Source organism: Notolabrus celidotus, chromosome 10 (assembly GCF_009762535.1).
Source record: "Notolabrus celidotus isolate fNotCel1 chromosome 10, fNotCel1.pri, whole genome shotgun sequence".
In the NCBI taxonomy this organism is placed as follows: domain Eukaryota; kingdom Metazoa; phylum Chordata; class Actinopteri; order Labriformes; family Labridae; genus Notolabrus; species Notolabrus celidotus.
Window position 1 is genome coordinate 16,404,767 of NC_048281.1, and position 24,690 is coordinate 16,429,456.

Sequence of the window (24,690 nt, forward strand, 5' to 3'; positions counted from 1 at the left end):
AGAAACCCAACATTAATTTACATATATGGATGTATCACTGAAAATTGGTGTTTGCAGAAATTAACTGAGATCATCACAGTTTTTCTTTCACACCCAATGAATTCAGAAGTGTTAACTCAAATAAGTCCAACCAGAGAACAAAAATGTCCAGGAATCCTTTTATTTGTAAAGTGCAGTTAAAAAACTCTAAGAAACTTGATTCATCAAACTCACTGTGGGTATTTTGCTTCAAAAATCACCACAACTCGATTTCAAATATTAACGTGTTTCTTCAGTACAATGAAAGAGTAAGAACAGAGAGAACTCATTAAAAAAAATCAATACCTTATAAATAAAAAAGGTGTTTTTGACGTATTAAGAAAAGACTGTGGCGCTATCAGTTGTTTCAAAAAATTGACTCTTCATCAGACACATAAATATTACTCTACGTTCAAGACATATCAAAAACCACTGCAACAGAATTCATGATACAAAGACTGACTGCAAACTATGTAACAACTGGCCAAGTACTTGTCACTGTCACTGGTGGAGAATATGACAATAAAAAGGCCAAGGTAAGACAAAGTAAACCTCCTGTTGTGTTGCGGGTCAAATTGACCCTTTTTAAAGTCTATTTTAGGCAACATATGCCTTCCAAACCAGCTAAATGCAGCATAAAAATATGGGCAGCATGTGACAGAAAATGTTTGGTGTTAATTTATCAACATCACTTCATGAAAAAATAAAAAATAAATACACCATAATCTATGTCATGTAAAACTATTGTATTTATATTTAGGGCTTTACAATGTACATTAAAAAAAGCTTTAACATTAATTTAAATGAAAAACGAGTGAGTTCTCCTCATTGAACCATGATCTGAGAATTAAAGAACACTAATGGACTACATCTTGATTTAAATGGTTAGTAATTAGATTAAAAAAAGATGTGTAATGGGATTTTTTGAGGTTCTGACTCTTTTGGATAATTGAATATGCCCCGGGTCAAAATTGACCCAGGAACATCATTGCTATTCCAGAAAAACGACCATAACAGGAGGGTTAAACTGTTAAAATCCAACTATGAAAATATTACTCTAGAAATGTCAAAAAAAAAATAGAAAGTGTAAGTGCTTAGCACTAAAAATCTGCCACCTGTGAAAGCTATCAAATAACATATGATCATGTTTTTATAGCTAACAAATGAGTACTTCAAGTTGTGGTTGTTAAACAGAAAATTTTAGATGGTAAATAAACTGACTTATGTAGCACTCTATACTTCAAACCACTCCAATCACTTTACACAGAATGACACACACACACCCAGGGTAAACTAATTCCACTCAAACTCATTCACATACAACTGGCTATGCAATCTGAGCAATCTGGGGTTCAGCATCTTGACCAGGGATACCTCAACATGTGGTCTGCAGAGGCTGGGATTGAACCACCAACCTTCTAACTGAGGGATGAACCAGTGTACCACTGAGCCATGGTAGTGAAGCTGAAGTTCATTTTTAGTTTTACCACTGTGTATATCATGAGTGTGTGATATAAATCAGGCTTTACAGTGGGGATTTATAAGGTTACCGGTTACTACAGCACAGCCGTCAAAAAAGTGTTTGTTGAAGAAACTTTTTTTTTTCTGTGAGAGTGGAACAAAATGAAGGGAAACAAAAACAAGAATGTCAAATACCTAAAAGTTGTTCTTAGACAAGGCAAAGATCTTTTGGGGTGTTACAACTTCAACTTCAGTCCCACACACAATTTCTTTTAGCTCTGTTTTGGTCTCTACCAACTCCTGAGGCTGCTAATTTATACTGTGTGATGTCAAGCATGTAATGTACAGGGGTACAGCCAAGAAATAAAGATTCTGTAAAACCTCTTTTAGCCAAGGAAAGCTGCAAAGTCTAAAGGCTGATTTATACTTCTGCGTCGCCCCTACGCAGCAGGGGCTGACGCGGACATGAGCCCACATACTTCTGCGTCGATGTGTCCGTGTCGCGCAGCAATTCTCCTCCGAAACGCTTGAGGGCAGTGTGGTCTCTCTGATAGCCGGTCGCCTGCTTCCGGTCCTGCTACGATCTTTGTTTACTTTTCCACATCGATTCAGAGCGTGTTATGTTAATCTACAGCTGATACATGTTGCTGTTTATCATACAGACATGATTACATGAAGAATAGAGAGGAGGAGATGAAATACACGGCCGATGTGTGGCCGATGTCCGGGATCCCGGAAGTGCTGTGAATGCGGGAAAGACCAAGCCGCCGAGCGGACCAATCACAGAGCTTGCGGTCCGCGTCGGCTCTACGCGTAGTTACATTTTGGAGGAGGTGCACGTCAGCTACGTGCGTAGGCCTCTGCGTAGGTACGGGAGCTACGCGGACCTACGGCGTAGGCTACGCCGTCGATTCGACGCAGAAGTATAAATCAGCCTTAAGTTTTTTTTCAATATGTTAATCACTACCAGCAACCACTTTCCCATTGTTACATTGCTTCATTCTAATATTTGATACAATGTCATAAAATAATGAAGCTACTTAAAGGAAAATGTATTTCAAATATAGCCATCGATAGTATCTTACAAACTGAATGAAATGCTCATTCCTTATTGTCAAGTCCATAAATTTGAACATTAAAAACAATCTGACAACATATTCAACATTCACAGCGTGATCCCTGTGCACTGGTTGACATTTCAAAGAGCTGACAAATTCCCTTTTAAACTCAAACCAAAAGCAGAGAAAAGGTAAAAGAAACTGTAAAAAGCCTTTCAATGGTAATGTCAAGATAACTTAATTTTAAAAAGTAGGTCTTCTCTGAAAAATCGGTTTACTTTTCTTTTTGTGTTTTTTTTTTTTAGTTACCTACAAGTGAAAAGTGTGAATATTTTGGTAACTTGATATGTTCTAGCATTTAATAGATTTTTGTTTAACTTCACAATAAATCAATTTGACAAAACTCAGTTTAACGCCTCATCTCGAAAGTAAAACGACATGACACGCCCACATGCAGCAAGAGAGGACATGCGAAGACACGTTTAACGTTTGCTCCTGTCCTCCAGCCAAGATTGAACGCATTAATCTTTCATGGAGTCTACATGCTGGATAATACTTCACAAAACACATGTAAGTTAACTTTTTTTTTTCTGAATGAACATGATGTACTGCGCTGTTTTCGAAAGCATGACTTGGAATCCTCAGTTGTATTCGCAAAATGCGTGCCATGAGGCCTGACAGTGTACAGCTAGTCTCAAACAAATAATTAAAGTTATACCGTTCACATTTTTGCCAATGACTGTCCGCAGCCTATTTTGTGTGCTTGCCACAATCCAAATTGTTCCCCTTGTTCGTTTTTGAGTCGGGCATTTCAAATAAATTGCCCGTTATTCTTGTGGCTGGGACTCTCATCAGCATTGCTAATTTGTTGCTAATTTAGCAACACCGAAAATATTTGCACTGAAGTAGTAAGCAGGTATTTCTGGGTTGTTGATGCTTATTTTCGGGGAAATTATCATTTAGTCTCAAACCAGTAGTCTGAAATGACCCGTGAGGCAGGCAAGATGTGCAGCATGGAAGTTAATCCTCAATCAGTGTCAACTTCACAGTCACAATCTCACATAAATGCAAGTTTTTGATGTGGTCATAAATCATTTTCAGGATGAAATTATCATTATTTTACACGTTCAGCCGTGAGGTCTGTGAGATTTGTATCTCTCAAAGAGAAAGGTGCATACCGAAATATTTCGTTACAAAATATATTACACCCCTACTATTCTATTAAATGTATAAATGTTATGTTCACATGGATCCAACTCAGTGTCACTGTATATGTTTACACAGTTAAATAAATGTTGTATATGTTTACACAGTTAAATAAATGTTGCAAATGTATATCTCTCATATCTCTTTCATTTTATTTATAGCAATGCTAGCTAATTATTGTAAGTAGTGTAAAAAAGGAAAGGAAGAATAGTTTGAAATTAATATATTTGATTACATGGATTAATTCAAATATTTTTTTTATATTTTTCATTGGAATGGTACTTAATATAATTAAATCTGCTGTGGTTAATGTGCTGACATTTTTAACTTTGCTAAACTTAATTTTTTGGCTTTTCCTAGTAGCATCTACTAATTTATTTAGCATTGAGTAAACAAAGTATAATAGAGTTTTACCAACTTAAAATACAAAGAAGTCCACTAAACTACCAAAAATTGATTGGAAAATGTTGCCTTAGTTTTTTTTGAGTTGAATCTAAGCAACAGTTTTTACAGTGTACATGCTCCCTTGTTCTGTGGCTAAAAAGAGCTGTGGGTTTGGCAGCTCTCGGCATGATAGCATGATATGGCGGTACAAAGGAAACACTGTGCCATGATAAGCCTTCTCCCTGAGGTGATTTTTAAAAATGTTGTACTGCCTTTCACTCAGCTGACAGAAAATTGGCATGTCTGTAGTTTTGAGTGGGTACTCTGCAGCGTGGACAATGGAATGGCATTTGTTTGTGTTTTGGCACAGGTGGCTGAGCAGTACAGCAGCATATATGGCAGGAAGATCACGAATACCTTCCTTTGAAGCTCTCAGTGACTTTTTCTTTTTTATTCAGACGAGAAGAGTGGCTATAGTGCAATACAGCTCTATGTTTTCACCTTCAAAGCTGGTGTGGGTCTGAAATGTAGCTGTAATGACATGATTTGAAGCCTATTTTATAAAAAGACTGCAATCGCCTGCTAGTCTATACCCATAGTGTACACTAAGGTACATTGTCAGACTGAGAGATATGCCTTTAAATACAAAGGATGCTTTGAAGACAATGCCGCCTTCTTTGAAAAAGTGATCTGTCACATGCAGTGGACTTTTATGTATGTGAACTAAAAGAAATATATCTTTTTTATCGTGCTCTGTTGCCACATCTTTACTGTTTATTTGCTATCAGATTGGATACACAGCAAAACTGTTTATTGGCCTGAAACTGTCTCACAAATAATGTTACTCTTCAATATATTGTGTACTGAATCCTTTCCTCTGGAGTTTTTCCAAAGGAAAGGAACTCAATAGCTGAGTGTATTTGTTCATAAAATCAGACTTCTTCTCTTGTGAAATTACTGTTGGCTCTCATAGGATTTAGAGAAACAAACAATCATTCCATGAAACAACTGAGGAAATACAGAGAAATGCCAATATTTTCTAATACCATGAGGGAGAAGGGTCAGGTAGAGTGAGGACACAGGAATAGGGGAGAACATCCAAAGACTGTTCACTCTGAGGTTGATAATACAGTGACAACAGAAACAAGGCATTAACAGTACATGAACATACACACACATTTAATTACACGCTAACCAGGGCCAGCTGGTATTAAGCAGCCACTGTGTCCCACATTGTCACTCTGAAATCTCACTTTCCAGACTGAAGCAAAATATTTATGAGACAGAACTGAGCCGATGTTTACGTGACACTTCATTTAGCTGCCAGTCTGTAAAATGTAAACCCTCAGTGGCTTTTCAGAACAAACATTTCCAAGCTTGTCTGACTCTCTCTCATGCATGCACACTCCGGCAGATTAACTGCATTGCTCAGTATCACTTCTTCTGAATGTGTGCAATCAATTAGTTCAGACTGAGCACACCACACGCTGGTCTGTGTGCTAGCAAAAGTGAGGTGAGAGAAATTACGTAGAGTGTTGTTTTTCTACTCTTTGTGAACAGGGATAAATTACGTACTCACAAGGCTGAAAAATGGCAAAATGACTGATCAGTGGTGTCCCATATTTTCACATGGACAAAGTAAAACCAGACAATTAACTAACAATCTGTGTAAATTAAACGGCTGTGATGATTGTGCCAATTGATGAAAACATGCAAATTTAAAGGCATTTGTTTTGATCCCCTTTGTTTACTATCAAATTTAGCATGCAAACACCCTACTTTGCATGTACAAAGTAAACATAGCAACCATGACAACACCCATTGATTTGTGGACTCCCTATTTGGAGCCCCTAGATTGGAATTTTGTCTGTCTCCCCTTTGTTTTAAAGGTCCTATATAATGGCCTTTTTTAGCTGTTTACATGCTCTAGTTTTTTTAGGCAAGGTTTTCAGTTCATCTCAAATTCAGCCTCTGTGGAGGATCTGCCACCTCTCACTATCCATCCTCTACATGCAGTGATCTGAGTGGGCAGGGATCAACTTCTTGAATGTTGTCTGGGGGAGGTTCAGAACCGTGCAGATGGATGCAGAGGTGGAAAAACACTAAAAGAAACATGACAAGTAGTCCAGAAGAACCCAGGCTAATGCACTATGTATAAGAACCACAATCTGACCCCAAACAGAGGAAGGCAACTGTAGACGTATACTACAGCATGGGACCATGTTTTATATCGTCTTTTTCCCATTCATGTGTATGTGACTTCTGGTACTTCCGGAGCCAGCCTCAAGCGGATCCTCGATGAACTGCAGTTTTTAGCACTTCCGCATTGGACTTTAGACCGGAGGATGCCGCTTGGTTGCCACATTTGCTCCGCTTTAAAACCAGGTGGCTATTCCAGCCTCCCGCTACAGTAATGGTCCACATGTTAAAGTGGTATGTGAACATGATCCCTTTTAAGCCTGCTTATATACATCATCATATTATCATCATTACTGTGAGCATCCTAGCATACTGACATAAGTGTTTGGCTAGGCGCAGCACTGTGCTCATGAACAGCTTCATAGAGCATGGTAGTTGGCCCTCTCATTATTACAAACCTTTGAAAGCATTAATAATAATAATAATAATAATAATAATAATTCATTGTATTTATAGGCGCCTTTCTGGACACCCAAGGTCACCTTACAACGTAGCAATAATAAAAGCAACACTCAACAGTAAATAAATACATACATTAGAATATAGATACAATACTAGAAATAATTAAAGAGGGAGGGGAAGTCATTCCACTCCCAAAGAGATGGATTAGAGTGCGTATGCTTGGTGGAAAAGGTGGATTTTTAGGCGGGATTTGAAGGTGGTGGGAGTGGTGGAATTTTGTACGTCCAGGGGGAGAGAGTTTCAGAGGCGGGGGGACCGAGCGGCTAAAGGCTCTCGACCCCATGGTGGTCAAGCGACCAGGTGGGAGAGTGAGTTGGATGGAAGAGGAGGACCTGTGACTACATATATTCAAAAAGCATATTCTAATGTCAAGTGAGTTACCAAGGGTTACTTTACTTCCCTCAAATGCACTCTTTAGACTCATTATAGATCAAAGTAGCAAATCCCAAATTCCCAACTGATATATTTCATCTATTCACATGTTCATCATCGCACCATTGATTGATCACTGTCTCTTAGTTCAGTGAAAGAATCATGGACTGGTCACTTGTAAACCAACACTGTGCTCTAAGTAAGTTAACTAATTCATGAAACATGATGTCATCTTTTACATCCAGTCAACCTCTCTGCCCTCTCCTCAGCTTGGCGAATAGTTCCTGTAGAGCAAACTTTAAGCAAAACAAAAACATATTTGCAGCATTAAGCACCACTTTTTTTTTTCCCTTTGGGGTGTGATTTTTAAAAAAAGGGTTTTCAGGTTAACTTTTTCTATATGGAGGCAGAGATGCATCTGCTCCAGCTAGTGTTTCAGTCAGTGTAGCATGAAGCAGAGCCTGCGGGCAGGCAGCCAGACTTTTGCTGAGCTGTTATTCCAATCAGTCTCCATAATACTAGATGTCACATAAGAGTCTGCCATAAAATCTCCCAGTCTGTGTGCCCAGATTGGGCCAGTAACTGGCAGAGTATGGTATCATATAAAACTGTCTATATATGGGGGAACACACTGAGTGCTGGACCTTCAGGATACATAACGCACAACATGGAGGGGAAAGAAATGAAGAAATAATTAGCCTATAATACCAAGAGATACCCAATTTAGCATGATTTATTATGTTGCACCAGGGTTAACCCATGTAGGGAGCACCACACAAAGACAACATTCATCAGGACATGACATTTCTTTCTTTAGGCTTCTATGTTGACTGTTTTTTGGGCTGTTTTCGAAAGAGTTTTAATGCTCTCCTCTAAACATGAAAATATGTTTTGATTTATGGCCCTCTGACCATCTACAGACAGCTTTCTTAAGTGTTTTCCAATAACATCTCAGAGCAAATAGATCTCTAGATTGAATTAAATGGTTCATAGAGAGGAGGAATTAAGGAAACTGTGCCAAAATATTAATTCATTACACTGACGACACTTTTTTAACTTGTGGGTTGGAACTTTTGAGTTTAAAAGATTATTTTTCATACATTCTATGCATTTTACTTTCACACTGACCGTACATCTACACCATGTTTTGATACAAACACATCCCCTGTTTTATATTCAATTCAAAACCTTTATTTATTCTCGAAAAGACATTGAGGTTTCCCTCATTTCCAATGTCCTCGAGATCACATGCACATTAGAAACAGCGAACAAACACACACAGTCATTCATAAAATAATATATAAATTAAAACAGATACAATTGGAGACACAGTGGTCCCAGATCCAAGTCTTTAATTCTGCAAAAGAGGGAATGGATGTCAGCTTTAAAGTCTGTTGGAGGGTACTCCATGATTTAGGGGCATCAATGGAAAATGCTGATCGACCCAGTTCAGTGTTAACTCGAGGGACTTTCAGAATGAGCCAATCAGAAGAGCGAGTCCCGTAGGATACATAATTCCACTCCAACAAGTCTGTAAGATAGGTGGGGAGCTTTCCAACAAGCGCTTTAAAAATACATACAAAAGCTTGTGTTTGTTCCTCTTTTGCTCAAGAGAGGGCCAACCAACCTTCTCATACAGGACACATTGATGGGTGTCATATCTGTCACCAGTGATGAATCTGAGAGCAGAGTGGTAAACAGAGTCCAAGGGTTTTAGTGTTGAAGCTGCAGCATGTTTATAAATCACATCACCATAATCTAAAACAGATAAAAATACTGCTTCAACAACTCTCTTTCTACAAGACAGTGGGAAGCTGGATTATATATATTTCTATTTCTATATATTTCTCCTACAGTGAAATAAAGGTGGCATTATAAAGCTTGGGTTCCTCCTTTTTCCTTCCGCTCCTCTGACATTTGATTTCAAATTCTGTTTACATCTATTGTGTTCTTTTTCATTCTAATAAAAACACTGAATGATATATGAAACACTGTTGACAGACTGCCTTATGTCTGAAAAATGATGTGAAAATCGCTGCAAGTTGTTGAACACTTGTAATCCTAAAACAGACTTCATTGACCTTGGACAAGAAAAGAGAGCATATTTCAAAAGCCATTCAAATGTGTTTTTCCTCTATTTCCCTGTATCTATGTCTATTTGATGAATCATGTTTATGTTGCTGTTTTATAAAACACAAAACCAAAGAAAAAAATCATTTAAAAAGGCAATTTTCCTCTATTGTGGTAGATGCTTGGAACAAGAATGAGCCCTTAAAGCTTTTCCACCACCCTGTCTTTATTCTAGAAAGACCATTGTGCTCTGTACGTTTCCCTTTAAACACAGATGGCGTCAGTATATCATCTTTGAAAAAACACACTTCTTCTAAGCAATGCTGCATTGCTTTTGACAGCAGCCCTGGTATTCAATTCATGTCCCACTATACTGTTGTGACATTTACTTTGTTATTTATATTTTCTTTGATATTTCCTCGACTCTTTGCTACCGCCAGACAATTTTCGCTGTGTTGCTAAGGTGACCCAAAGTGCTCAGTATAACATAAAGCACATGAATAAATCTTTGCTAAAAATAAGCAAAGTTTGTGTCTCTTTTTATTTCCTAGTGTCATTCACTGAATGGCAACTAGTTAAGACTGACACAACGGCTAATCACAGAACAGGCCCCACAGTGTTTGTTATGACAAGCAGACAGAGGCTTTGTGATGAAAAGGGGCATTACGAAATAGAAACAGACATGGCTGGAATGAAATAAACAGGACTTATGATAATCTCTGTTATGCCAAAAAAGAAGGATGACACAACATGCGCTTGTTAAAAAAAATAGTAAGCTCAAAAGATGTACCCTGTGTATACACTTCATGGATGTTATATAAAATGCCATCCTTTGAATACCATTTTTGTTGTTTCCTCATAAAGTTCACTTAAACCTCTGAGAGGCTTTCGTTCGTTATCTTCTGCCTTGGAGCATGAACAATCTACAAATATGTGATCTATATTTTATACGTTTTACAGCTGAGAAGATTGTTGGTGCCTCTCTCCCCTCCCTCCATGACATTTACTCTTCCCGCCTCAGCCCTGTGCATAGCAGGGGACCCCTCCCACCTGTCTCACAACCTCTTCAGCCTGTTGCCATCAGGAAGGAGACTACGCAGTCTCCGGGCCAGAACCAGCAGACTGAGGGACAGTTTTATCCATCAGGAAGTCAGGATGCTGAACTCTTTCCCTGTTTTGCCTCCTCTTCCCATAGTGCCCCTTTCACAGACTTAACCCGGTCACTTGACTTTGACTTTGAACCCAAACCTCCAATAGAGTAACCAAATCTCATTTCTTAAAAACAAATATAATAGATTTTTTAATCACCATGAACTTTAAATGGTGATTAATTCCCTTTATTTAAAGTGGAAAACGTGTTTCATTTGGGAGTCAAATTTATTATTGTATTGACTTTTAGATGTATTATTCAAATTAACACTGCATTGCTTCACCCAGTGGCGGAGCCACACAGTTTTGACTTGGGTGGCCAGACTGGGGCACTGACTGTTAAAGTGGTGGCCAGGCGTGGAAAACATTAGGGGCTTACCCCAAACCTAGGGGGGTTACTTCCAATAATCACATCTACTCTTTTTATAAAATAATTTAGGAATGTTACATTTTTGTCGATTTCTAACGTTAACATTAAAAATGTAACTCGACAGTGTCAAAATTTTAATCTGATGAACTGAACTCTTTAAGGACTCAAAATGAAGATGATTGTCCAAAGTCAAACTATCAACAAAAATAATATTCAAATCCACAGAAACTACTGTCTCTGCAGAATGCTGAAAAGCAATAGCTGATTTGGATATAAGTAATACCTCTGACATGGCAAACAGCCAATCATGTTTAAGAATTTCAGGGTGACCAATCAGTTTTCAGAGGTGGCCATGGCCACCCCTGGCCACCCCTGGCCACCCCCTGGCTCCGCCACTGGCTACACCAGGAAATGTAGTTATTTTTCCCCACGTGAGGATGTCCCCTAGTCGTCTGCTGTGTTGACTGGTTTGTAGTCAGTTGCCACCAGGGGTGCATCTCGCTCGGCTGGAGGTGAAGCTTTCAGCAGATTGTCTGCCCCCAGGTGGCTGGCCGCAGAATAGGTAAAAAAATCTGTGTCCCCCATTGATTTGAATGGGGGAGCAGTCAAACTTTAAAAAATAAATACACGTCATACAAATGTTTCTCATATCCGTAATCTGTGGTGATATGTAGTTAGTATTTGACTGTTTTGTGTTCAAGGCCTCTTTTTTCTGAAAAGTTTCTTTTTCGTTAGTTATTAGAGTTTAAAAAACGGGGTTTTACTTCCGGGTTTCCTTTGATTCACAGCCGCTGTAGAGGGAAACTTCAAAGGACACACAGCGTCTTGTGACGTTACGCTGTAGGGCGAAGCTCGTTACAGTGGCTTCACAGGCTCTGGCTGCACAATGGCGGCGCCCAGGAGAGGGATTTTTTGGCTTCAGAACCATACAACAGGAAGAGACGGAGTAACGCTGTCCGTTTTATTTACAGTCTATGGTTGCCACACATCTAATGTGCACTGTAGTTAACGTGTTTGTTTTAATACTGCTAGCTTTCGTGTCAACTGACACAGTCTTATTAGCTGCACCTGTATGCTTAGCTCAAAATCGTAGTGCATCAGTAATATACTAATTCCATATGTCACTACTCCATTACTTTTGACGTGGTATCTGTATTCAAAGTGTAGTGGGTTATTTTCCACCACATTGTCATTTTCCATCACAGCAGCAGCAGGAAGCAGGATGACTTCTGCGGCTTAACTACAGTTTGCCGAAAGGGACAAAGTGACAGGCGATCAAGAAAACAAGTTAGTGTCAGATGTTAAATGCATTACATTGATGCCTCCTTATATTGCATTCAAGCAGCAATAGCAACTCAATCCCTGTCACCACTAAATGAGGTGAGATTTTAAAACAACATGAGCTAAAGAATATGATCCTTTTCACAGGTTGTCATACTTATTGTGATCTGATCATAACATTAGAGGAATGGTAACATCATTTGTGCTAAATGCTTGATCTAAATACTATTGCTATATGAGTAAACTAAACACAGGAGGAAAATGCACACTTGTAAGAAAATGAGTGAAGCCGCATTAAGCCAAATGAAAGATTTATAAACTGGCATTTACTCCACTGGGAGAGTTGATTTCCCCTGAGTATTGTCACTGCTTGAGAGAACACTAATATCAGCTAATAAATGCCATACATCTCTAAAACACACAAACAGATGCTTTAGTGGAAGGATGAGTGCTTTCAGCAGTATACATAATTTAAGTTTAACACAGGATTGGTTTTATGAAAGACCGGACTGCTGCACACAGAAATAGAGTGTTGCATGCACTATTACACTAAGTTAGGTTAGTGTCACAATAAAAACTACAAAGGGATTGTTGTCCAGGCACTATAATACAAAACATTCTCTTTTTCATCACATGGCATGTAGCAGGCTATTGCAAGGCTAATTTTAATACATGTGTTGTTTTCCGTTGGCTAAGAGTGCAGAAAATATTAAAGAAACTAAAGGGAGCTGAATAATTACTAGCTGTCTTATGATTTGCAACAATAGAATCTACTGGTCGGTTTAAGGAGGCAAATAAGTGTCATAAAGATTTGAGCTTTTAAAACTGTGACTGTTTTTGTGTTTTAACACCACAGTTCATCCAATATGAAGAAGTCAAACTCTCCAGTTAGGGTCCAAAAGATTCCATGTGGACCGGAGAAGTATCATAATCCCTGCACACTGGAAGATGTAACACTCTTTGCTTGTGTATTTGGTTTGGAGACATCCATTGATTGGGATGGACATAAATGTGTCTTTGCACGAATGTGAGGTTTTTAATGCAGATCTACGGTGGCCGTGAAGGGCAAAACACAACAACTTTACAGAAAACACAACATTTCAGAAAACAAAACAACATTTCACAAAACGGAAAGGGGAGTGACAACACTTCTTGTTTCTGATTGGACAGAACCCGACAGCTCTACGTCATTTCCTGTTTCTATCACTACAACTCAGCTGAGTCCCTTCAATTTAAACTGAATTGGAAGGAATGGAAGAGGAGATGGAAATAATAAAGGAATATTTCAACAAAGGAAATGCCATGTAGCCCAATACTTCTATGGTGTAGCCACCATATTAGGACATCCTTAGGTCTCAGAGTCAGTTGTCAGACCTCAGATAAAAAAACATCGGGTCTTTTTCATTTCAGAAGCTAAATTTGTCCCTTTTTTCACATTCTCAGTACTGTAATTTGACTACTCTTTGTAAAGTACTCTGGTTACATGTAATCTGAATGCTTTTGGGAGAGTACTCTGATAACATGTAATCTGAATGCTTTTGGGAGAGTACTCTGATAACATGTAATCTGATGACTTTAGGAACCGCAACAGGATGGTATTCTTTCTGATTGGTTTGGGGAAAGAACTCTGATCATCACAGGCATGTCGATTGTGTGGTGGTTAGATCAGACAATCTTCAACGTAATAATTCTTGGTTCACAACCTGGACTGAGGCTTTCCATGAGAGGACCATTTTTTTCAGACTGTCTAACATGTGCTTTTTAAGTATCCCAATAAAATGTTAAAATGAAAACACCTAGATCTCAGTGAGGTAGACACTGCCAGGCAGGTCTGTGGTGAGGTGGTTAGTACAGCGTGCTCTCAGTGGTATAGTTAAGGGTCCTAATCCAGGACAGAGACCTATTTGGTGGTAAACATGAAATGTTTCATCACAAAGAAGACAAGCTGAGCTTTTGAAGTACCATTAAGATATAAATGAAAAGACCCAGACAGACAAGCAGCAGCAAAGTTGACAGGAGTGCTGTCTTTCAATGCAAGATCCTGGGTTGAAATTCCAGCAGGGAAAAACTCTCCTCACATTATAGTTTGAACTGTGCTTTTGGAGTACAATATCCAAATCGTGGAATGAAAAGATATTTCAATGGAAATATTCGACAACTTTTGGAAATGTCAGGACATTTTCAATAAATGTATAAAAATAAATGTACACAAATTATCAGAAGCTTTCAGGAATTTTCTGGAAATTTTGAGAAAACATTTTGAGAACTGAACTTTCTACCTTTAAATGAAAATTTTTCAAAATTCTTGACAATGTCAGGAGTTTGTGGATTTTTTAAATAGAGATATTTGGAACATTTAAGGTATTTTCAATGGACTTTTTTTGAGAAAACATTGGGAATTTTGAGAAATTTCTTGGTATTTTACAGACATTTTGAGCATTTGGGATTTTTTTGACATTTTCAATGGAAATGTTTATATTTATACACAAAGCCAGCCAAATACATCAAACAAAGTCAGTTAAAATGTAAATTTAAACACTTAAGGTGATCCATAAAGTTAATTAGCAAAGCTGCCAGACAGATAAGCTGCCAGAATCAGTGGGTGCCAGCAGAAAAACGAGAGGCCTCCTCCAGTCAAACCTTGTCTAAAAAAACAGGACACGTTGTTAGGTTCAACAAGGGAAGTCACACCATAAAAATTAGGGTAAGTTACTGATCTTGCTCAAACAATGAACATGAATATGACAGTGATCAACAACCAATCAATCTACAAGCTCTAACATTGATCAAAATACTTTTGTTTCACAAACACATCTTGAATGATAACTTCAGATGGATGAGTTGCCTGTTTTCTGTGTTTTATACACCGTTCACCTTTGACCAATCCAAGATTTGGGAAAACAACATGAATGAATTTATGAATACCAGTGTAAGGAGACACAGTTTCACACAAGTAACTGAGTGCTGTATATCTTCTGTGCATTATTGTAAATATAATTGTATGCCTTCCGAAGTATTTAATTGTTCATTAGTATCATATTGTCCCACGGCAAATCCCACCAATGTGGGACTCTGTTCTTATTAACAAGCCAGAACATGAGATTTTGAAGGGATCTAACCTTCAGACACTGGTAGTCCAAAACTGTTGTTGCTATCTTTAGGCCCTGCACAGCAGATGCTGTAAATAAATCATTAGCTGTTTCTGAGACCATAAGATTTATTTCCAGTTTTCCAGGTTCTGAAAGATGACAGGCAGTTTGGAGGTTTGTGCCAGAGGGCCAATAGACAGAGGAAGTAAAAGAGGGATAACAAGCAGAGTCAAAGATCCTATATCGATTATTACAGTTGGGACTTCTGGCACTTTCTGCCAACAGGCATTGCAGAAAAAGGTGGACATTTTCAAAGCTGAGCTGCAGACGAAGAGGACGCTGACGTCCTGCTGGGGTGATGCCAGCATTCTTTCTCCCTAAACAGATGCTGCCCAGTGTCCACTCGTCTTTGTTCCCATCTCCAAAGGGAAGCTGTGTGGCATGCTGCACACAGAATAAAAATGCTCACCTTGATGCCAGCAAAGGACATGACGTAGGTAAAGAAGAATGCAACTTCTTGAAAGATTTTATCCATCAATTTACTACCACCCAGGAACATGAGTCAGGGGAAAGGAACTACTAAATTTAGACACAAACTAAAATGCAATCTCTTTTATTCTGAGCGACCTTCTTCCTAAAGACGAAACAAGCCGCTAACTGAAACTCACTTCTCCACTTACAACAGCCCGTCTGCATATTATGAAAATAGATTTTACAATTTATCACACTTTGCTGATTTAATAGAAATACCATAAATAATAACGATAGTTATTCACATGTATGGATTTAAAGCCTCATGTCATGGTGCATCAGTGGGGTCCCCTGCCCTGCATCAATCATACAACCTCTCTGTGAGCAAACGTCTTACTGCCTGTTTATGTGAGACTGAAGACAGCAGGTGGTTAATGCATGTGTTCAGCTGCTGCTAATTTAACCTTGTGACAGCAAATACTGGAAAATAATACTTAAGTGTGTTGCAATGGCAAAATAACATGAGCAATGTGAATACAGTATTGATTAATCTAATAGATGCAGACTCTGGAAAAAATAAGGAATAAAAAGAAAGATAATTTTTTAGTAATATTTGTTTTAGATTTGTTCATACCTCCTCTGTACTGCCATAGAAACTCATGTGGTTTTCCTCAAAGAAATGAGTGAGAGGCCTGATTTTGCATTTGCAGTTTCCTGTGGTGTTCATTTTTTGTTTGGGCCACACTTGGGTCTAACAATCAATTCCAAACACTGCAGGAAGAGGTTATACCTGATCCAATATTAATGTCTTTTGCAGAGACAGTCACTACATTTCTCTCAAAATGTCGATACAGTCTCTTTTTATTTGGTACTACTTTTCTTTATGCATGCTTTGAAATTGGTTGTCTATGATTGAACAATGATATGAGCACTTATTTCTAATCTTTGACGCTGGATAATGCTGCTGTATTTAAATGTACTGACAGGAGTAATGAAAAAGGCTAGACAGGCTTCTTAAATTCCCTTCGGTGAAAACAAACTCCTAAAAAGTTACTGAAATTTTCAGGTTGAGCTGCATGTGTGAACACAAACAGCTAAAATTTTCATCCCAACTTTTCCAGACCTTTTCCTTCTCCCAAGTGAAATTTCTGTATGAATTATTTGATCATTGAAAGTTACTAACCATAGACCTTTCTTGAGTCCCTGAGCTCCATTGTCTCATAGGACCCTCTGAGCTGCTGTAGACGTCCTCCGGCAACAGCTTCTACTACTCGTCTCGTCACTATCACCTCTCTCTCTTACTCTCCTCTATCCCTCTTTCAAGACCCAACTCGGTCCAGGCATGATGGCTGTCTAACATGAGTCTGGTTCTGCCTGAGGTTTCTGCCTGTTAAAAGGACGTTTTTCCTCGCCACTGTAACTAGCTAAATACTGCGAGGTGCAATGCTCATGATGGATTAAGGTGGGGTCAGACTGAGTTTTACCCTGTCTTGAAGTTGGGTCTCTGTACATAATTTGACATAGAGTGGTCTAGACCTCCTATGTTTGTAAAAAAATCTTGAGATAATGTTTGTTCTGATTTGGTGCTATACAAATAAAGATTGATTGATTGATTGATTGATTGATTGATCTAATGTGAGAATGCAGAAATGTTCAGTAAAACTTAGCACAAGTGAGTGTTGGGGGTGATGATGAATACATATTGAAACCAGTGCAAGCCCAGTGGGGAGACACAGGATCAATAAAAACATCCAGGGCTGAAGAAGGAGAATCGCTGTCAAGATGAGAACAGTGATGATGTCTGCCCATCTGTCTGCTTACATGCACTTTTTGACATAAATGCATAAACTGTCATCTCAGTGCAGGTCTTTTGCTTCATATGCCATCATGCTGTAAACATATCACAGCGCCTTCTGCAGCATGCTTTTGATGTCATGTCCTCCCTCATGAGACTCAATCCCACCACCACCATCCCCCTCATTTAACAGGGAAGACTTCAGGCTGTGAGAGACATGTGTTAACAAGCAGCTCTGGAAAATTGTGGGGGCAGAGCTTTTGAATATTTCAGAAAATTTGAGGATTACAAAAATGAAAGCGGCTGTGAAACACATTTTGAGTCCCTAATAGTTTATCAAAATCCTAATTAAACAAGAGTAATAAACATTTACTTTATTGTAGTTTGTTCAAGACTAAACCCTGTGGAACAGGGGGTGACAGTTCTTAATAAAAAACAAATACTGTTACTGGACTGATGGCAGCACTGTTTTATCATTGTATTTTGCATTATCTGCATAGATCAGGTCCTTTCCTGTCTGTTTCTGTTTCCTTTCTCTGGTAATACGATTTGAAGGACCCTCATTACGGAGGCCAGGACCCCAAATTAAACTGCACGCGACATTGCACAGAACAGCAATCGAACTGCAAACCTCTGATCCCTCCCAAACCCAGAGGCAGAAAGAGAACTCTCTTTCTTTAACCTTAAATCTCTCAAATTGTTTTTTTAAACAGACATTAAAATGTGCAGATAACTCTTTCAACTGTGCAAATGGCTCCTTAAAAGTGACTCCATTAAGATAATTGGTCAGCGAGGTGTTGAAGGACAAGTGCTGCTCTGTGAAAATGCTCTGATGCGTCAAACAGATGGCAGGTCATCAGATTCACTGGACTTGGCTTTGAACTGCGTCTATCTCCAGCTATGAATTAACACCTATAAGTAATTAAGCCTATTGCTATCTGACTGTTAGTGCTGGCTGGACTTTGAATATGGCTGAACTGCAATTAAGTTTGATTCTACATGATTGCCTCCTGATCTGCTCCACAGCATCAAAACATAAACGCCTTAACAAAAGCATGCAATACTGTTTTTTCAGGAAACTTAGACTGGTTTGAAATGATGATATAACACATGACTTCTTTTAACACTGATTACATAGTTTTCTCAGTGTTTCCATGGTGAATCTGAATCTCCTGGTATTATAATACAGAAGACGTTGTACACATTGAACAAGCAGTGTTGACAGAGAGCACAGATAAAAACTATTTGAAAATCTATCTTCGTAAATGTCTATTGCATACATTTTGCACAGTGAGTGTTTGACCAATTAAAAGATAAGGTAGTACCTCTCTATATTCTACGCTCACCCATGGCACTGCCATGACTGATTCAACTAACAAGTGTTCTCAGTGTTGTCAATGACTTGCATTTTCTTCTTCCATCTCATTGAAAAACTCCCCAAAGTACAACATTTGTAATAATCCGTACCTGGAAATATTCCCATCAAATGTGGTATTTTTGCATTTTGTGTACTGTTTGTGTGTTTGTGTACTGTTGTTTTTGTGTAACCATTCATGAAGATACAATGTTTAGGTGCATTTCGACCAAGAGTTCCGGGGTCTTTAAGCCCCCAGAACTACTTAACCCTGAACTAAAAGGTTCTGTGCCCCCATTGTTGTCTGCGTTTCGACAGCGGGGCAGAAGACCCGAGTAGATTGTGCAAATCAGGCCAGAGACTTATTGAGGGGGAAAAAAGTAAATGCTCTACACCACCAGACGAGTAGAGGGCAGTAAAACAAAGACGAATGCCATTCAGCACAGATGACACCATAGAAGCAGACGGACAGGCAGGTATCACAACAGTTAGCCTGTTAGCATGGGAGAGACTCAGCTCACGCTGTTTTAGATGGTGCTGTATTCCATCACAGATTGATTCACTGAATCAACACGTGAGAGGAGATAAGTGCGAGTAGCAAAGACGTTTAAACACGGCTTTAAAATCCTTTTTGACTCAAAAAGCTGTGGCAGAGATCGGCCGGTGCTTTAGTTTAAACAGCGACCCTGTTAACTGCTGACTTTCAGCCGGATTTGTCCCTCATAAATGTCTTTAGACGATCATTAAATATCTGATGAGGATATTGAATCTTAAAACTCCCTCTGTGTTTCAACAGCTGTGTAAACTCCACGAACACCGTTCCGTTCAGCTGAAGGTCTCCAGTTTACAGGGTCACTTTTAAAACTGTAACACCGGTAGAGACGCATTGGCGGTGGGCTGAGAGAAGACTACTGTTACAAGCTGCTAAATCAAGTGAATCACAGCTTCATCTTTTTTTTTTAAAGTACACACACATACAAAACAGATAAAACAAATGAAAGAAAGATAAATCAAGTGAATCACAGATGTGTCCGACGGGCGGAATAAAAACACTGCAGCAAAGCTACCAATCAGACAAGTTCAGCATTGCAAGCCCTGCCCCCCAAAAGCCCCGGGGCCTTTGAAAAGTACTACCCCCTAGCAGGGGCTTTTTATGGGGAGATTATCTACCCCTGAACTAAATTTTTCACATAGTTCCGGGGTAAAGTTCCTCCGGATGAAAAACGCCTTTATTAACCTTGAAAAAATTAGCCACAGATTTTTGATGGACTATCGATTAATTGTTGGTTTTAACTAGTTTTAACCAGAGAAAATAATGAATGAGAGCAGAACTTCCTTTATAACTACACTATACAGCAGAGTGCACACAGCAAAGTAGAGAGCAAGGCTCAAGTAAAATGATTTTTAAGCCCATGTACTCCATCCCAAACATGACTGACAGCTTTTTATTAAGATTAGGCATACACTCCATGCTCTGAATATGCTAAATAATGAACCAGACAGGGATTTTCAAGACTTCCTGCTAGACATTGTTATGAAGAGGATTATCTTATACTAAATGCCAACTGCACATTTAAGATCAGTTTTCAAATGTCAAATAAGCACAACTTGAGTGATGTGTTCAGTGTTACAGAAAGTGCCCGGGATTTTTTGGCATTAGTACACAGTCGGGGGATAAATTGGATCTTGGGCTCCTCGGGTATCGGCCCTGACACACAGGCTCCTAGTCATCATCAGGCTCAGCTAAGCACTGACATATCCTCCACCAACAGCCGAATTATTCCCTGTTACCTCTCTGCTGTAGGAGCAAAAGGAATTGTTTACATGCTGGTCATTAGAATTGATTTTTTGGCTTTAAAAGACTGACAGTCACTGCTACCGTCCCACCTACTGCGTCCCGTGTCAGCACTGACATGATTAATGTGTGTAAATGAGCACCAGTCAGTCACACGCTGCTGGTCCGGCAGTTGACGTAAATAAGGAATAATGGGTGAGACTTTGAGATATTCTGATTTAACAATTCAGAACTCAGCCTTTGAAATGAGCTGTTTTCACATGGTGGCAATTTTCCTCTGATCTCATCCTCAGGGTTGGAAGCTCAAATGTTAATAATATCAAACTACTCTGCTACAGGTTTCAATTTGTTTTAGTGAAGACAATTTGAAAAATCATTATCATTTCCTGACATTAGATTGATCAGCATTAAGGAGGAATAATTGAAAATCTGGAAGGACATTAGGCTACATTTCAATACAAACAACATTTTTCATAACCCGTCAGCTAGCATTAGACAACAGCTAAGGTTGTTACTCAACCACTTCCTTGTTAAAATTGCTTTTTAGCTTGAAAACAATAATCCTAAGGCTAAAATTAGAGTTTGACTGTGGTACATTAGAGAAGGTACAAATCCTTAATTTGCTTACTGAAGTGTATTGTGTTCACATGAGAAAAAAAATTCTGCTCTGTTTTTCTGGATTAACAGGTTAATTATCTCGGAATTATGAGAAGTCTTCTGTTTTTCAGAATAAAAAAACAATCCGCTCTGTTTTTCTCAGAACGGGCCTTACATCTAAACAGCTGCAGAGTCCTCAAAAGACGCACTCGCTCACATGCATGAGCATCGCTGATTCACGACCATATGATCGTGACTGATTCAAAACCGGTCCTCACCAAAACATTATCATAGTGAAAGTTAAAAAAACAAACAAACATGGCTGCTGTTAGTACTCACAACTGTTATGCTAACATTATCCAGGTGTACCAGTGACACGATATCAGGAGAAAAGTTATAACACATATATAATACTGTAACAGCTCTACTGTTTGTTAAACATGTTCAGTGTAGATGCTCTTAATTCCTACAGTGTTGACAGTCAGTGAAGGCATCAGGAGAGATGTACAGTGTGCGAGCTGGAGAGAGGAGAGACAAGAGGAGAAGTTCTTCATTCATTCAAACATTGATTGTTGCTTTGTTGGTTGGTGTGATCACGGCCGACAGTGACCGGTTAGTAAAGATCAACGTGTTCACCAATCGGCTCGTCATCTCTACAGCGTCCGGACGGACGGTACAACATATACATTTTCTGTAGGACTTACTGAACGTCATTCATTCTTCTGCTTGTCAGAGCCCCCGTGGTGAGAGCTTTTTAGACTCTGATCCGGACTACAGTCCTGAGCAAAGCACCTCATCGGGTCAGAGGGGACAGGCCCCGAGGTTGAGCGAGAGGGGCAGTAAATAGAGTCAGGGGAAGCAGAGACAGGGGACGGGAGTGCACGCTGGGGAAATGTACACGCAGGAGGCGGGCAGAGCTGCAGGACGGGATTGGTTTCATATTTTGCGATTGACGCGATTGGTTTCATATTTTGGACCCCAAATGGTGATTGGTTGGTGTTTTCCCAGGTTTACTCCGGCTGTAGATAGCGGCTTTTTTTCCGCTATTTTTTAAGAACACATTATGTATTGATTGCCACGTCTGAGGAAAATGGCCAGAGTATGAATATGAGAAATTGTTGATGATGCGTTATTATCTTTTCTGCCAGTGATGTGTGTTGATCTGGAGGCTGCTGTCAGTCCTGGGAATGTGATTGTCCATCATTGCAAGGCCTGGTATCTGTGCAAAGCTGAGCACTCTGACAGAGATGTGCTTTCGGTCTGTATCTCCAGAGCTGACTGGATATGTAACATTAAAGTAAAAAAATTGCCATGGCAATGCAGGCAAGGCTCAAAGCAGAAACCTTGAAACCCAGCAAACACTGAAAATGCAGATCTTTTTTTCACTTCTTAGCAGAGGTTATCAACATGAACTCTTCAGACTGCTAACAAACTATTAGTTCAACACTACAGTTTATTCATCAAAATTAATTTTCTGCATTTGAAAATTCTGACATTTGGCAGCTAAAAATCAGACTACACAGCTGTAAAACCACAGGGTACCTGCCTTTGTTGTCTCTTCATGAAAATAAAATAAATGAGAGTAGCATTAAAGATGGGCCCAATGTGACACAAATTTGAAGTACTTCTTTAAGGTCAATAAAGAGAAGTGTCTATCATGAACATACAGTCTTTTTGTATACCGGTGCACATGTCAAGAGCCAGTGTTGACCTCAGTCTGTCTGAGGGGCAGGGGTGAAAAGTTAAAAGGGCACCAGCTGCTGCTGGCAGCCAGCAGGAAGTTGTGATGCATTAAACTGGAACATTGCCAAACCTGTGTGTAGCGTGAGGACCCTTCAAAGGCACTACATCAGGTGTTCTTTCCACATTGAGCCACTATAGAGGGGCTGTTTACCATAGGGCATACACAAGATTTTACATTACTAAGCAAGAGATAACTCACTGAAAATGTTGAAATATTAAAAATGATGTTTTTTTTGCATAAACAGCTTTGCCCTGTCTGCCTTCAGACACATTTTTTTAACACGTTAGGAGGTAACCATTTCTTCAAATGAATTAGTTTAGAGATTAGTTTATGGCAATCCACTTTCCAGCCACTTTATAAAGTGAGTCACTGTGAGGATTATAAAGTCCTGAAGTAGATAATTTCTTTGCTACAGCAAATACTTGTTATGAGGGATATGTGTCTACAGTGCAACATTGTATTCCCATTCCAATAAAAATTGAGAACAGAAGATGTTTCATTTTTTTGCTGTTTACATTTCACTGTAATATACAGAAATAAAATTGTAACAGCCTTTTTTCTTTTTCCAAATGATAAAGCTACATGGTAGGAATTTATGTTTGCGTTTGGACAGGAGACAGGCCTGATCATGTGTCATAATTTTCGCAAAGATGGGTAGAAATGCTGAGATTTAATGAGAGGATGTTTGCAACGGCGCCTCTCCAGCCAACCGTGTCACATCACAGAGCAACCAGGTAGTCATTAGGGGGACAGATGGTGCTGCGGCTGATTGCTCTCCCTGCTGACCTATTTGAAAGTGTTTTCCCTCCTCATCATGAAGATGTAGTGAGCAACGTAAGAAATAGTGATGTTCCGATAAAGACAAAAATGCAAAGCACGCTTCAGTGATCTTTTAGAGGCCTATTGCAGCTTTGATGTGTGGGAGACTTCAGCAGGCTAAATGAGCTTTAGATATACCCCCAGAATAAAAGGGATAAAAACATTTTTCTTGCTATATCAAACCATAAGGCCGGAGATTATCTTTGTAATTATCTAAATGATAACAGCAGCGATCTTCATGACAGAATAGAACCCCACCACCATAAAACATTTAAAAACAACCCAACATACAGCCCCTGGTTAAGTGACTGTTCATTCCACTGGAAATCCACCCTTTCAGATGTGAGCTCCCAAGACCACTTCTACAACCCCTTGAAAAAGGCATTTGGAAAGTGGGTAAGCAAAATGCTTAAGGCCAAGTTATCTTCTTTGTGTTGCATACTTCCCACAAAGGGGGGAGAATGGATGCACTTTTAATATAAAATGTCACTGAATAACTTTGATGCCACCTGAATTGAGCTGTAGTCATGGACAACAGCTCCCATAACACAACATCCTCTGTTGGCTGGCTGAATTCATGACCAGGACGTCTGAAAGACTGGCTGTTTTTGAAACGGCCTGCTACATTCTACCTACTAATGCAGTATACAGCAGGTACTGCCTACTACATACTGCGTTTAAATGAAGTATGTAGTATGACTGTTCTACCCTCTGAACCCCTCAATGTTTCTTGTTGTTTTATTTGTCAGTAAGTAGACGTGTGTCTTGGTACACAGCTATGAACATGTAGCTATGTGGCTATGCTAACTAGCGCTAGCACTTTTCCATGAAAAATAAAAACCATCCACTAGATCTTCAAATCTGCAGATGTGGGGAGTAAAACCAACATTTGTGTTTATTAAGACAGCCTACAACTAGCATGCCTCCCTCCTAAGCTCCTTGTTAGCACACTTGTGTGCAGGTAATGAAAAACGGAGGAGGAGTTGAGTTGTATTT

General features: G+C 39.2%; 1 protein-coding gene across 2 annotated transcripts in view; it reads right to left on the reverse strand.

The window, feature by feature from the left end:
• Positions 1 to 24,690, reverse strand: part of b3galt1b (UDP-Gal:betaGlcNAc beta 1,3-galactosyltransferase, polypeptide 1b) — a 76,580-nt gene that overhangs the window by 3,831 nt on the left and 48,059 nt on the right. The window contains exon 1 of one of the 2 annotated variants that reach the window (XM_034693297.1): positions 94 to 149. The exons of the other annotated variant lie outside the window; for it this stretch is intronic. The gene's annotated coding sequence lies outside the window, so the exon portion shown is untranslated. Of the gene's footprint in view, positions 1 to 93; positions 150 to 24,690 lie in introns of those variants that run through there. 2 annotated transcript variants of the gene reach the window in all.